Source organism: Mugil cephalus, chromosome 1 (assembly GCF_022458985.1).
Source record: "Mugil cephalus isolate CIBA_MC_2020 chromosome 1, CIBA_Mcephalus_1.1, whole genome shotgun sequence".
Taxonomy (NCBI): Eukaryota; Metazoa; Chordata; class Actinopteri; order Mugiliformes; family Mugilidae; genus Mugil; species Mugil cephalus.
In genome coordinates this window covers 25,166,331-25,178,186 of record NC_061770.1, presented here as the reverse complement: position 1 = coordinate 25,178,186, position 11,856 = coordinate 25,166,331, and positions in this window count along the sequence as shown.

Genomic DNA, 11,856 nt, shown 5'->3' with positions numbered 1-11,856 from the left:
GGTCCTGCTCATCCTGTCGTATCATTTTTTTGTGTGATGATGACCTTCCAAATGAACCAGCAAAACTTGAATAAATCACTGTGTCCTGCACAGTGTTCAATATCTGCCGCCAAATCTCCTCTTCTCCTTGGATGCAGAGCAGCTCATGGATATCACAGTCTTGCCAGTGCGCTGCCATGAGCGATTCACAATCTATGTGATTTCCTTCTTCTTTTTCTTGCATATGTCCCTATACCTTCATATGCGATTTCCATGAACATGATGTAGGGCTAATTCACCTATGCGCTTCCATTAACGGTCGTGTAACAACACATTCAAGATCCAAGACTCTTTATTGTCATTATAAGAACATAACGAAACTTTGCAGAGACCCTGGCTTAAAGGCACACATAAGTACGCGGACATTTAAGTTACACTTATGTAACAGAAAAAAAACACCCTTAATTAAAAAAAGTGAGAAAAAAAAATCTCTGTCCTTCAAAGATCGGTCTCGGGGAGACCAACGGGAAGACTGATCTTATGGGAGTAGACCATGTACATCTTTACATTGTACATTTTTTCCTGCTTTTGGGAGATATGTTACGAATTATGTAGGTTATGGCAATGCTCACCCTCAAGATGGATCAAAAGTTTTTAGGAATCTTTTCTTTTGTGTTTGTCTACTGGTTTCCCCGAGGTCGCTCGTAACACTGGCCTGTTTGAACATACAGCATAATGCAACAATCTTGGCTAAGACCCAGACCAAAAACCTGTCAACGTTATGACCAAAGAGGTTCAGGTTGACTTACAATACCAGTGCTGATGAAAAAAAGAAAAGGATGCACCAGTCAGATTAAACTAATTTTGAGAACTTTGGGCAATCTGTCGATCTGGAGGACTACCACAGACACAGAGGCACTGCTTAAGGTGGTCATGCTAAATGAGGACGGCAGAGTATATAGCATCAGCACTGAGGCAATTATTACTCATTAATCCTACATTTCTTCTGTGCCTGCAAGGTTTCCCACGGACAGATCAACGACACATTTCAACTAAATGAGAGGAAGGTTTCAAGTTGTGTCCACACGATCCTGCGGCCTGAGCTATGGACTAGCCGGACTCATTTTTCTTCATAGAGTTTGGGTGGTTTAAAAGACGAATGCCTTGCAATTTTTAATTACCCAGCTTTGCATTTTTCTTTTCCCCTTAGTGTTCAAGAAGGTTCATCATGCTACAGATCCATGAGCATATAAGGATACAACAATGCAGACGTTTATTTTATTACTGTTTATTCAGTAATAAACATATCAATCCAACATAAAGAAAATAGAAAGAAAGCAAGCAAGTGCAGATTGAGGAATGTCACAGAGTGTTTTTGTCTGTGACCGGGTCATTCTGTCTGACTGCTTTCCCTCCTCTGTCCGACTGCAGCTAATGAGAGAGACGGCTCCCTCATAAAAACCTGTGGGAAAGCCATCTCTAAGCTCCCGTGTTGGCTCTAAAAACAATTTGCTGTGCAAATTCCCAGAGATTGGATTTGGGTGCCTCCTGTGTTGGTTTACCTACCACCAGTGACTGGGCAGTAACATGCTGTTCATATGCTTGACCACGTCTCCCCCTCTGTGTCTGCCCGCTTCTCTTCCTCTCTGTTTATCCATCCATCCTTTTTTTTTTTCCACAGACTTTTTTCTCTCTTTGAATCTCCAGCCTGCACCTCTGTGAAATGTATAGCTCCTTCCTGGTGCATTCTACTTCATGTTTCTACATTAATTAATCTTGTTAATGGGATGTATTCAAGGCAGTTTTCTGCAAGACTGTTCTGTATTCTTCACTGTGAAGAACTATACCCAGGAAGACAGTGACGGAGAATGATGAGGCGGCTCATCACTCAGCTAGAGAAGCAAATCAAAAGCATATCAGGAAACATGACATGTTGATGGTAATTTGCGGCAAAATTATACAACGTTGTTTGGACTCGGATACACAATTATACTGTTTTATGTACCCTGCAGGAACATTGATTTATCTTCCAGCAATGTGATGCACAGAAAAAACATTACAATACAGTATATATTTTGTTACAAAGACTGGTGTGGTGATTAGCACTGATGTCTCACAGCAAGAAATTGGTTCTAATCCAATGGTCAACTGGGGCCTTCCTGTGTGGAGTTTGCTTGTTCTACCTGTGTCTGTACTCTTGTTAAAAGACATGAGAATTAGGTTCATTTGTGAATCTAAATTGGTCGTAGGTGTGAATGGTTGTCTGTCTCAGACTGGAGACCTGTCCAGGATGTACCAAACCTCTAACCCAGTGACAGCTGAGATAAGATCCAGCATTCCTGCGACCCTCCAGAAAACAAGTGGTTACAGAAAATGAATAAATGGATGAATGGATTCAGCAGATGGCTCAACACATTTCTCCAAACAAGACCATTCTGAATGCACTGCGCATTGTGCGCATTAGAACCACGCCCGTACTAAACTTCCCATAAGAAGACATCCCATCCCATTGTTACCTGAACTAATCTAGTTGCCTGCGAACCGTAGTTGGGAGCGCACTGGCCTTTCTACTCACAACTCGTAGGCTAACTGGCAACACGCTAATGTCTGGGTACCTCTTAAGAAGGGGGAGGACTGAAGCAGAATACCTTTATTTACTTTATTAACGTTCTATTCAGAGAACAGGAACAGTGGTCCAAACAATAGCTGGTGCAGTAGCCCTGAACCTATCTAGACACTCAGTACATTTACATGCACGTGAAAGTGAAGTAATTATTGCCTTAGTCGAAGTCTAACTGGAGAACGTAAGTGCATGTAAACCCGTTACTCCGACGGAGTTCTCCTTATCCGATTGAGACACCCAGATAATGCAATTGGAATTAGTTTTTCTCCGGGCATGTATACGATTAATTGGACTACAACAGGATAACACATGCTTCCACCCTGGAACAAAAACATCCAAGAAAGCTGGTCGCAGAAGAAGAAGAAGAAGGTAAATAGAACCGGTAGAAGAACCGTCTGAGGTATAGTGCACATCTTATCATATTACGTATGAGATTAAAAAAAGCTGAACTGTTATCCGTCTGCCGCATGAACGACTCTTGTTTATTATGTGATGTAATAGGTCAACGGGAAAGCAAGCGTTATTAACATGCTGAAAAGACACATATCACCACCTAGTGTGGAGGAGGAGGACATGTTTCTATCAGTTATTTGATTTTCTCCGCTGCATGTAAACTGGGACAAGGACCACATTCAGAAAGTCGAATGTCGAGCATAGCTCCGTTAAGCTGTGCATGCAAACGCACTGACTATTTAGTTGTCTGGCTTCACTCACGCAGTTATCACTTCTGACACCTTTTCCAGCACTTCCTCATTCCCACAATTGACTATACCCCAAACTTCACACATACACATAGGTTACACATAAGGCCCTCAGCCGTCTCAGGCTGTGCTTTTAACACCATGATGTGCTATTGTGCCTTTCGCCTCACATTTCCAACAAACTCCTGTCTGAGCTGCAGATGACATCTTCATATAAAAAGGGTGAGTAGTAGAAATAATTCATTGCCAAATAAGGTTGCACAATTTGTTTTGCATTTCCAGTACCATTAATAGAACTATGTACTGTGTAACGTCATGTGGTGAAAGTCACCGACCAGACTCTGATGACGTCACTAATAAAGAAGAAAGTAATGAAATCTACGTTTCTTGACCTGATTACATAAGATGGGAACAGACAACTCACGAACGCACTCAAGAAGCTGTAATGTAGCATTTAAAAGTACGCAACAGATTATCTGGTTAGGATTACAGACCTTTAATGATATTTTTCTTTGCGGGTCCCACAGTATTTAACCTAATCTCAACACTTGATGCTAAATTTAAGTAATATTTTCTACATATTAAGAAAATCATTCTCATGTAGACAAATGTATTGATTAGAGTGTAGTTGTACTGGTTTTCAGATATGCTGCCATATAACATAATATTTAAGAGATGAACTTAAGCATTAACATTTTCCAACATCGTGAGATAATAATAAATGTGACAATGAATGTAAAACAAACCATGGCTCAGGCAGCGTCATGGACCCTAAATCACGATGTTACACAGCTGCAGTTCGAACGAATTTCTTCAAAAACAGTAAATCATCTCCTTACAAAACCCGAGAGCATGAGAAGGACTGGAGCCCTGGCGAAAACAAACGACACAGGGAGAGGGTGATGAGCGATGGCGTGACACAGGCCGCCGGGTTCAGACCGAATCAAGGCTGATTTCACACATACTGTAGGTGGCTGTTCCAAAACCGGCAGCGTTTATTGCAAGTCAGTGCTATCATCACCATTACCTGAATGGGTTTGTTTACAGCGGGACCACATAATACCCACGGACTACTACCACTTTATAATCAGGCATAACATTATGACCACCTTCCCTAATATTATGTGGATCATCTCACAGATACTTGATCAGTTTGGGATCTAGTGAATCTGGAGGCCAGGTCAACACCTTGTGATTGTTCTTTTGTGTTTTTGTTTTTGTTGTTCCTGAAGTGTTTCTGTGTGTGTGTCTGCATCCTGCTGGGGATGGCTGCTGCCATTGAGGAGTGTCATTGCTGTGGGGTGGGGCTGTCTGGTCTGGCCTGGTCTAGGTGAATGAATCCCAGGTCCAAAAGTTTCCCAGCAGAACAGTGATTTATCACAAGATGGTTTAGATGATATTCTCCTGTCGGTGGTCATAATGTTGTGGCTGAATGTGGATGAGACACAGGTAAAACTGATAAGATGAGAAGGGGGAACACAGGAAGTGAAGCAAGAAAAAAGAAAACCAAACAGGAACTCATCAAATGTTGAAAAGTCAGCACCATGACTCCTCCTCACACTGACCGATTATTACCAGGTCAAATATGTGTCATTCTCATCACATTCAAACAGCTTTTATTCTTTTTAATTCATTTGACATTCAGCTTTTATCACTTCCAGAACTTTTCAAAATGACAGTCGGTTGTTACACGTCCTCTAAACTGAACTCATTTCACATCCCTCAGGTCACATTTTACCTGTTTTCACTTCTCATTAACAAGTCAATGATTCACTTACTTTTCAGTTCTTACTTTAAACTGTTATTTCAACTACTTCGACACAAACCACTCGGCTTCGTGAGCGCTTTACAAATAACACTTCAAAACGCCCGTACAGCGTTTTACATGCAGAGAATCGACATTAATCTTTCTATTTTATTCATTTCTATATTTTCTCACTCACTTGTTTTTGTAAATGGCTTGTTTTTATTAATCTTCCTTTTACATATTGGAATCTAAAGCACTTCACAGTGACAATGGCACATCTACCCACAGAGTTCAGAGTGTGGCTCGAACCACGAACCCTCTGATTAGCTCAATGTGTTGTTTTTAATATCTAACCAAAGAAAAAGTGCATTTTTAAGATGCGTAAATTTGCTGATCCTCACAGAGAGCTTATACGTGAGACGGGGGAAATAAAGCCTGTGCAGCCTCTGTCTTTTATTTAATGTGAATTCTCTGAGGTACTTGGATGGATTAGTGTCACAGAGTGATGAGACCGGGGGCTCGCGGGGCTGCGGTGCATCATCATGAGCGTCACGTCTCGGTGTGATGCAGCAGTGCATCAGTGCTTACCGCCTGCAAGGCTGCTCTGCAAAGCCAACGCACCATTAATTCTGACCGGCGGGGCCTACGGCCGCCTTCCACTGTACAGCCGGCCACTCCTGGAGAAATGTGGTGAAAGGTGTCACTGAGAGCTCCGTGAGTAGGACTGGCAGTGATCGACTGAGAATGGAGGGATTCTCCCCAGCGCCACAAAGCTTTGAGTCATATTATTGTTGTTGTTTCCCCTGCAGACAATATCCAGAGAGCCAAGGTGAAATCTTTACACATATTTAGATTTGATTATTCTGAATACATTTTCTTTAATCAAATTATATATTTTTGGGGTAGAACACAGGTGCTAATGCTAGCAGAGGACCATCAGACACTTTACTAAACATCTTGTGGTAATAGATCACCTTTTTTATTAGACCTTTAGCTGCAGTACAAAAAGGATTTAGAGGAATACCTGCTGCACTGTGTAGAGTACTATTAACCCTCTGGAGTCCAGACCATAATTGACTACTATTGGTTTTACCTTTATATTTCATCCTAAAAACGGTTTACATTGCTTTGTTTTTATATCATTCCTTTCAGCACAATCTCACCTGTGTCACAATAGTTTTTTTCATTCTGACAAACTGTATGAACACCTTAAACCAGACTAAAACCACAAAATCTCAGTAGGAAAAAGTTAGATTTTTCACAGTGAAAACCACAAACATGTTTAACAAACCATTTTCATAACTTAGAATGTAAATCTAAAGTGCAAATTTCAAAACCTTATGAAAAAATGTAGCAAACAACAAAGGTATTTATACTGTAATTATTTCCATTAAAATGAAAGTAATGCAACATGGTTTGTGTTTTGTTTTGGGTTTTTTTGCTTTCGAGCACTTGATCTGGTTAACGTTAGTATCCGTTACCGCATGACGTCACAAAGGGAAAAATCTCAGATCTGCCTGTTTGAGCACACGTTTGCTAAAACAAGAGAGGGAAGTGACATAATACTGGTAGAAAACCTTGATAAAGTGAATTTTGCGTAACCTTTAAATGCTACTGATGGTGCTGGGTTGCAGCCTGTTCTTATACAGACTATACATATCTGCAGCTCACAGTGTGTAGCACATGAGCTGTCTGCAACAATGAAATCTATATTCTTGACTTGAAAACATTTGCTAAGATTTTTACTGTGTTTCTACTACTGACATCACGTGTAGACTCTCTTCACATTTAGTGAAGTCAACTGTAAAATATATGAACTTGTGTAACCCCTGTTAAGGGTATAAAATAGTTTTTCACTCTACTATAAATTACAGGTCAGCTACTCCCATATTGGAGCAATATGTAGGGAGGTGAGACGCACATGGAGGACACACACACAAACACAAGGGAGCGAGGCTGGATCAAATAATAAAAGTTCAGCTTGAGGTCTGAGACTTTCCACGGAGGAAACAAAAAAAGTCCTGCAGAGTGAAGCAGGTTAATCCAAATGCCAAGAAGGAGGGAATACAGACATGAGGGGGAAAAAGTAATCTTTTGTAGACACAACAGGTGTAGCCAGGGTGGACGAACTGAAGAGAAACAAAAGGAAAGACGGGGTTTCATATACACAAATGGACTGAGAGGATAATGAGGAACAGGTGAAACTAATGAGAGAAGGAGCAGACAGATGAAGACAAAAAAACTCAAGAAAAGGCACAAAAACACAATATCATGACACGTTACATAGGAGTTGACCTCTGAGCAATTTACAGTGCAACGACCTGATCTCTTCCACGTCAAATGATGGAGAATAAAAGGAGATGGTACACACAAAACTAAAAACACCAACAGCAGTGAGAAGCTGATTTTCAGGCCGAACGCTTCGATGGTTAGCCTTGTTGCCAGGGATATAATAGAAAGCTCTGCTCCTGCTTTTTCTCAAAGCGTCGGGTTAAGTGTATGTGTGAATGTCAGCCCGCCGTGATAAACAAATCCAAACGCTGCCTCTTGAATTCTGCAGCTGGTCATTACAGAAAGCGTTCTCCCCCTCACAGGCGTCACCGGGCGGCCCGGTCGGGCATCAAATTGGCGGGATGGAACAGAGTGGACAGGCAGCGACGAGATTGTAATTTCACCCAAACCACATCCAGCTCATTTCCCCAGCTATCAAACTCTCCTGAGTGCGCTTAAATTAAATGTTAGACAAAGTTACACTTTGTGCAATGTGTTGCTCCCAGTTTGATCCAAGAAGTTAGAAAAGCCAATGCACCAGACTTCAGCCTCTTTCACACAGGATTAGTTTTACTAAATGACCCAAAATGTGTCTGTATTTTGTTAGGGAGCATTTGCATGCGATAAATAAACTCTTCTACTTCCCTTTCTTCTGCTGCACTACTTGTCAGAGGACATGATGGGATGAGGTGTATTGATCCCGAGGGTGAGATTACAAATACCTGGCAGATTTTTATTTTATTTATTTTTTTTTACCAGTGTAATGAACAAATTAATCCTTGATTTAATTAAATCCAACACATCTAAATCTGCTGCCAGGCAGGTATGTCATCCATCTCGTCTGGTTTTGAGATTGCTTTCGTCTGATGGTTTTGAGCTGGGATGTTTTTTTTTGTGTTTTTTTTTCTCCATTTTCTACCCCAACATCTAACCAAACTTTGATTTATATTATTCATAAAGTGACAAGAAACAGTAAAAAACTAAAAGAAAAATCAACCCCCTAAACCACAGAGATACAGATTCGCAGTGAATTCACCATCCTAAAATAATGGCCAACATTTTTTTGACAAAATTACTTTTAATGATAAAAATCATATTTAATATTTGGTTCATTTTTTTGCGAAAAACCTGAAAAAAAGTGACTTGGTCCATTATTTTAAGAGGAAGTTGATTTAAAGTTAAATAAACTATTCATATGGGGTTCCACAGGGTTCACGCCTCGGTCCTGTCTCATTCAGTATTTTCATAATGTCCACATCATGATTCCGCTGAATATGCTCTTTTCAGTTTTATTCTTTTATGTTCTTTATACTCGTTATACTCGGGTTTGGATCCCATTAGCTGCCACCAAAGTGCTGAGGTCCGCATATTATAAAGTTTTACAAAAACACGACATATCACATAAAATAGATTTATATCTGTTAATTGTTCCAAGAAATCTGATCTGAAACATTTTCAAGATGAAAACAAAACATCACATAGATGTCAGATAACTAGTTTTATAGTCTGAGTTCCACTTTTTGATAATGAAACATAAAAAATAAAACATGATGTGACCATTGGTCCCTACGTAGAAAGTCCGAATGACCTATTTAAATCAGCTCCACCTTTGCCAGTGAACACATTATTGCTTGATTTAATGATGTCGTCATCCGATGCCATTACAGCACATCCTTCATAATTTTTAGTCAGAAAAAAATCTGCGAATCAAACAAAAGTTTTGAAAAAGACGTGCCAGATTTGCACAAGATTAAGATCACAGATGACCTCTGCATTTAGTACATATTACCAGAGGTCTCCAGGTAAAACTAGTCCAGTGTGAATAGAGCTAAATAGAACATGAAACCTCATAGGAAATGTATACACTCACAATTTTACCATTATAAATAAAATTGCAAAAACTATGATCCAATATCACTGCATATTTGCATTTAACCTTTGTAAGCGTAGTCGTATCAGTGTGTTCGTAATATGTGTTTATGCTACGAATGGAAATGAAATGCTCAGATCAGTGTTTGTAAGAGGGTTGAACCCTCGACTCTAACCAGGTTTAGCTCGGTTGGTTTGTTCCAGTATTAGTGGGTTCACTCCAGCCCAAATGAAACTAATGCAGTGTGGAAACTCCTCCTGCTTTTCAAACAACAAGCTCACAACAAAGGAAACAAGCGGCACCAAAAACAATAGAAAGTTGAAATACAAGTAAGAAAGGACAGGTGAAACTAATGAAGGGAGGAGCGCACAGACCAAAAACACAATATCAGCTCTAACCCAATATCAGGGTTAGTGGAATCACAGAGACGACAAAATAAATCGAAATTAAATATAAAGAGAAAGCCAGTTACAATTTTACATTTACAAAATCCTGCCGGTGTCTGAACAAAGCTCTGGGAGTGAAAGCAGCGTAAATGTATCGTGGCATTCATTCAGCGAACTCATTTAGCCTCCACCCAATTCTGTGCCAGCGAACCTCTTCTGTGCCACGGCTTTCCATTTCCAGTCGGGAAAAAAAGATCGGGAAACGTGTTCTGTGACTGACCTTTTGTGACAGAAACTCTAACGAAGTAAATATTAGCCGTTCTGCTCGTTCGTCCGTCAGCGTCTGTAAAAATGTGACGGGACCGTGTTTGAAAAGCTTCCACTACACCAGTGGTTACTGCAACACCAGAATAAATGGACGTGCCTCAGAACTATGCTGAACTATACTAATAGGGAGGTCTGCAGCTCTGTTCTGGCGTTTACAGCCTCCAGCTGAACATTACGCTTTAGTTGCTGTTATTACTGCACAAAGCAGATACTGACAATGACGGTCCACACACGTTTGTACCAGATATGAACAAACGAATTAATTTTCTGGAGTGAACGAATGAAAAAAGGACAATATTTCAGTTTAATTTCTCTACTTTCAGAAAAGTTTTCATTTTTTTGCAGAGATGTAGAAAAGTCTGAGAGGTGCAAGAACTTTTGAGCAACTTTTTATGTTTGTGTACATCGATCAGCCACAACATTATGACCACTGACAGGAGAAGTGAATAACGTTCAGTGTTCTGCCATCAATGAACGTCACGAGGGAGACCTGCACAATATGGTTGAATGGGTCTTGGAACTATTTGTGCAAGATGTTCAGGGACAAGATTTAACAAATACAGGGGGTGATACAACATCAGGAAACTGGGTCGGTGTGGGAAAAACAGCAATGAACGACTTCTTCGCCTTTATTTTCCTCCCTAACAATCATAATTAAACCCATCACTGTACTGGACATAATGTTTTATTTTCCATTGCCACAGAATAAAACAATTTCATCTACTAATAAAATATAAAAACACACAAACATATAGACACATATGTCTATAGACATATAGACACATTAGTGCTCCAGACCTGTAGGTCCCCTCCATTTAAAACCATATTCATACATTTATTCTTTGTTTTTCTATTTTCTTTTTGTTTATCAGCCCAGGAGAATGGATAACTTAATAATAATAATTGCTATAATAATAATAATAGTAAAAACGGAAATTAATCTGGCCTCTGGTGATGACACACGAACACAAAAACCTATTTTTTCCCTCTTCCTAAAAAAAAAAACAGTAAATTAATAAATAAATACAGCCGCCGCTACTCAGTGTACAATTCATACATTCACTATATCCAGTCAGCCCATAGCAGATAAATAACTATGTGAGTAATAAAATAAATAAGTGTCTAACGTGTAGGTTGAACGACTCTGAGGCTAAATATAATAATAATTGGCGTCAAAGAAGCAGTGAAGGGCGATCAGCCCACTGAAGATACGTTTCTTTTTGTGAGGTGTCCCTCCACAGCGAGACATCCAGAACCCACCGTCCTCCCCCTCCACTGTCACAAACCACCACCGTACTCTGGATATTTCCAGGTGGAGTGACTTGTCTCAGACTGACAGACGTCTCCACATACCAGCGACACAAACAGGAAGCACGTTCTGTTCTGTTCTGTTCTGTCCTGTCCGGCTTTCTGTCCCCAGGCTGTGCAGCGAGGTTGACATGGACATGAAGTAGAACCACTGAATGTGTGGATGTGTCCAAACCTTTGACTGCTACGCTAACAAAAGTTAATACAGTCTTTTCAAGGGCTGACAGCGTTTGTGACAGAAAAGGTTCAGCCTCGCTGTGTGTTTGGGAGAAATCTGAACTTTTTAAAGTCTGGACTTTTTCCTCTCATGGGAGGAAGACCCACAGCAACAACTATCAGCCATAACATTATGACCACTGTCAGGAGAAGTGAACAACGTTAAAACCATCCTGTGAGAATTTAATGTTCTGCTGGGAAACTTTTGGTCCTGGTCTTCATTGGTGTGCTTCACTTCCTGCGTTCCCCTGTTCTCATCTTATTAGTTTTACCTGTGTCTCATCAACGTGTCACATCAGCCACAACATTATGACCACCGACAGGAGAATAACTAAAACATCTAAAACATCTCGTGACAATTTAATGCTCTGCTGGGAAACTTATGAACCTGGTATTCATTCATGTGGATGTTACTTAGACGTGTAGCA